This window comes from Mastomys coucha, unplaced genomic scaffold (genome assembly GCF_008632895.1).
Source record: "Mastomys coucha isolate ucsf_1 unplaced genomic scaffold, UCSF_Mcou_1 pScaffold1, whole genome shotgun sequence".
NCBI lineage: Eukaryota > Metazoa > Chordata > Mammalia > Rodentia > Muridae > Mastomys > Mastomys coucha.
In genome coordinates this window covers 11,463,641-11,467,923 of record NW_022196891.1, presented here as the reverse complement: position 1 = coordinate 11,467,923, position 4,283 = coordinate 11,463,641, and the positions used below count along the sequence as shown (strand labels likewise).

General features: G+C 41.1%; 1 pseudogene; it reads right to left on the bottom strand.

The window, feature by feature from the left end:
- Positions 1-659: 659 nt before the first annotated feature.
- On the bottom strand, positions 660-1,628 carry LOC116069523 (annotated as a pseudogene).
- Positions 1,629-4,283: the final 2,655 nt, after the last annotated feature.

Here is a 4,283-nt window from a genome sequence, read left to right as displayed (position 1 = left end):
TTGGAGGAGTGGCAAATAGCAGGAGGTTGGCAGAGAGGTGTGGTTTAGAGAGGGAGGCTTCAAACCAGGAGGGTAACAATGCTAAATATAGCTGTAGACCCTGACCAGCAGGGAAAATAGGCTGAAAACCCTCGGTTCCTTAGCACTCATCTGTAGATATTGCCATGAAGGGAAAAGGTTTATTCTTAGAACTATTTCCTCACTAAGTAAACTAGATGCCTATAGGGCCCAACTGCAGGAGAACCAAAACACCGACGCTGAAGGCAGTATCCCTCCAGTAGCAAAAACAAGGTCTCCTTGTCAACCCATTCCATTTAGCACTACTTCAGTCTTCCTCCTTCATCCTGGACTCTTGATTCCACCAAATCCAACATTCCAATCGGTGTGCCCAGGTCATTACTGAGTTCAGCTTTCTGAGTTCTTTAATTTGCTGTACAGGTATTCTACCTTAAGTGATTAATTGAAAAAAAAAATAATCTCTTCAAGAAACCTTAACAAAATACCAGATTCCTTACTAACAAAAGGGGATGGCGATTAACAAGCCAAAACAGGAAGAAAGTTACCTGTGGCAGGACAACTGTGATCTCAGACTCTTGTGCTGCCGAAGTCACTGGCAACCCCCTTTTGAAGAGTCAGTGGGAAGCAGGACTGCTGCCCTCCTACGGAGTGGAGTCATCCTCTGAGCCCTCAGCAGACCTGGTATCCGTAGCCACCTTCCAATTCCTCCGCTTGCTTGTCCTCTCCTGTACCTCAGGGTCAGGCATGGGAACATGGACGTGCTTCTCTTTCTTTTTCCGTTTGGTTTTCTTAGTGTCTCTTTCCTCGATTTCCTCAGAACTGCTAGCTGCGGAATCGTCATCTGACTGAGAAGCGTCACTCTCTGTCCCGAAGGTAAAGATTTTTTAGGAGACTTTTTCCTGCACTTTTTCTTGCTCTTGTGTGGTTGCTTCGTTTTCCTGGTACTAGAAGCTCGAATTTCCTCTGAGAACTCACTTGAGGGATCTGCTGTTATGTCCGTAGCTTCCTTTTTGGTTTTCTTCTATTTTGTGTGTGTGTGTGTGTGTGTGTGTGTGTGTGTGTGTGTGTTTGTGTGTGTGTGTGTGTGTGTTTGTGTGTGTGTGTGTGTGACCGTTTTTTCTGCTTCTTCTTATGGGATTTCTTTGATGTCTTATGTTTTCGGGATTCATGGGCCGAAGATTTTCCCTGGGGAGATGTTTTTTTTCCCTGCATTGGTAATGTCTTGCTGATCACTACTGTCTGTTTCAAACTCGTCAGTATACCACTCTTTCTAACCACAGTGACCTCATCTGTCAGGTATATTGGATTCATAATCATATAACTTTTTGTTCCAGGATTTAGCCTTAATAAAATCATCTTCCAGGGCTCCAGAAATTTCACTCTTTGACCTCTAGTCGTCTCTCTGACTTTCTTCATCCAAACCGTCACTTCGCATCCGACTTGGCTGCTTGGGTACTGTGTTCCTTCTGGTCCCCTGGTAAGCATCCTCCATCTGCTTCCCCAGTTCTCTTATTTTTCCACCTGTCGGACTCCTCCTGAATCTTACTGAGAGCATCTGTATGCCGGATGGCATTCCTCAGGAGGACTCTCCCCAATGGAACCCATGACATTCTTTAATCGTGCGCAGCAGCCTCACGCGGCGGGGTAGAAGAAAAGCAGCAGCCGGCTTCAGACTTTTGTCATAAAGGTCTTGCACCTGCTTTGTTAGAGTTCCACTTATGGCTACTGAAAAGGATTTTTTATTTCCCTTTCTTCATTCTCAGCCAATTTATTGCTTGTGTAAAGGGGTGATACTGATATTTTAATTTTGCATCCAGCTACTTTGTTGAGGGTGTTTATCAGCTGCAAGTGTTCTCTGGTAGAATTTTTGGGTTCCCTTATGTATACTATCATATAATCTATAAATAGCAATACTTAGAATTATTCTCTCCAGTTTGTACCCCATTGATCTTCTTTAATTGTCTTATTGCTCTATCTAGGACTTCCAATACTACACTGAAGAGAAATTGGGAGAATAGGCAGTCTTGTCATGTACCTGAATGTAGCGGAAATGATTTAAGTTTCTCCAGTTAGTTTGATGTTGGCTAGTACTTGGTTTATATTGCCTTTACTGGGTTCAAATATGGCCCCTGTATCCCTGTTTTCTCAAAGGCTTTTAAAATGTAGGGATGTTAGATTTTGCCTAATGTTTTTTTTTTTGGCATCTAGTGTGATAATCATGTGTGTGTTTTTTTGTTTATTTGTTTGTTTTCTTACTTTTTTTACTTTCAGTTTGTTTATATGGTAACTTACAATGATGAATTTTCATAAACTAAACCAACCTGCATCCCAGGGATGAAGCCTACTTATCATGGTGGATAATGTGTTTGATGTATTCTTGGATTTGCTTTGTGTGGATTTTATTCAGTATATTTTCATCAATGTTCATAAGAGAAAATGGTCTGAAATTCTCTTTCTCTGTTGAGGGTGACTGTGGCTTTGTACAATGTATTTGACATTGTTCTTCTGTTCCTATTTTGAGGGATAGTTTGAGGAACATTGGCATGAGCTATTCTTTGAAAGTCTATTGGAATTCTGCACTTGAACCATCTGGCCTTTTTTGAATGTGAGAATTTTAATGACTACTTTTATTTTTATGTGGTGTATAGAACTATACTGATAGTTTGCCTGACCTTGACTTAGCTTTGGTAATTTGTATCTGTCCATCTCCTTCCATCTGTTGAGCTTAGCCTTGGAGTTTTCAAACTATGGAGAAGGATCCTTGAGGTGCTGAGACGAAGACGTGTTCTTTTGTGTTTGTGTGAAATATTTTACAGATATCTGTTAGGTCCATTTGAATCACAACCTGTAAGTTTTACTATTTCTCTGTTTATTTACCTTCTCAATGATCTGTTCATTGTATTGTTTTGTGGTCTCTCTCTATTAATGTGGGTTTGATGTGTGATCTAAGCTTTTTTATTACTAGTTGGTTATTTTATTTTCTTACATTTCAAATGTTGTCCCCCATTCACACTCTCCCTTCCGCAACACCCCCATCTCATACCACCTCCCCTTTGCCTCGTTGAGGGTGCTCTGCCATCTACCAAACCACTGCTGCCTCATTCATCTAGCATCCCTTTACACTGTGACAACAAACCTCCAAGGACCAAGGGCCTCCCCTCCCATTGATACCAGATAAGGCAATCCTCTGCTACATATGTAGTTGGGTCCATGGTCCCATCTATGTATACTCTTTGGTTTGTGGCTTAGTCCCTGGGAGACCTGGGGGTGGTCCAGTTAATTGATATTGTTGTTATTCTGATGAGGTTGTAACCCCGTCAGTTCCTTCAGTTCTTTCCCTAACTTTTCTATTGGGGACTCCATTCTCCTTCCAATGGTTTTGCTGTATCTGAATCTGTGATATCGGAGCCTCTCAGAGGACAGCCATGGTAGACTCCTGACTGTGAACACTTCTTGGCATCAGCAATGATGTCAGAGGACAGCCATCTAGGCTCCTGACTGTGAGCACTATCGGACCCTCTCAGAGGACAGCCATACTAGGCTCCTGACTGTGAGTACTTCTTGGCATCAGCAATGATGTCAGTATTTAAGCTTTAATATTTCTTCCTTTATGAGTGTAGGTGCCCTTGAATTTACAGTATAGATGCTCAGAATTGAGTTTTAGTCTTGGTAGATTTTTCCTTTGATGAGTATGAAATGTCCTTCTGTGTCTCTTTTGACTATTTTCAGTTGGAAGTCTATTTATCAGACATTAGGATGGCTACTCCAGCTTGTTCTATGGGACTGTTTGCTGAGAAAATCTTTTTCTGGTCACTTTTACTGAGATAATGACTATCTTTGTTGTTGATATGTGTTTCTTGTATGTAGCGAATAAAGAATTCTGATTACTCATCCACTCATTTATCCTTAAGGTTCATTAGGATATCCAGGATTTGTTGTAGCAGGATGGCTGGGTTCTAGTGTCTTTTACTGGGGAATTGAGTTCACTCATGTTGAGAGATATTAATGAACAAAGATTGTTTCCTCTGATATTTTGATATTGGTAGTGGTTGAATGTGTGTGTATGTATATGTGTGTGTGTGTGTTTCTCTTCTATTTTACTTAATGGTTTAAAATAAAAAAAAAATTCTTTCATTTTCTTGATTCTTTGTGTGTGTGTGTGTGTGTGTGTGTGTGTGTGTGTGTGTTTTCGAGACAGGATTCTCTGTATAGCCCTGGCTGTCCTGGAACTCACTCTGTAGACCAGGCTGGCCTCGAACTCAGAA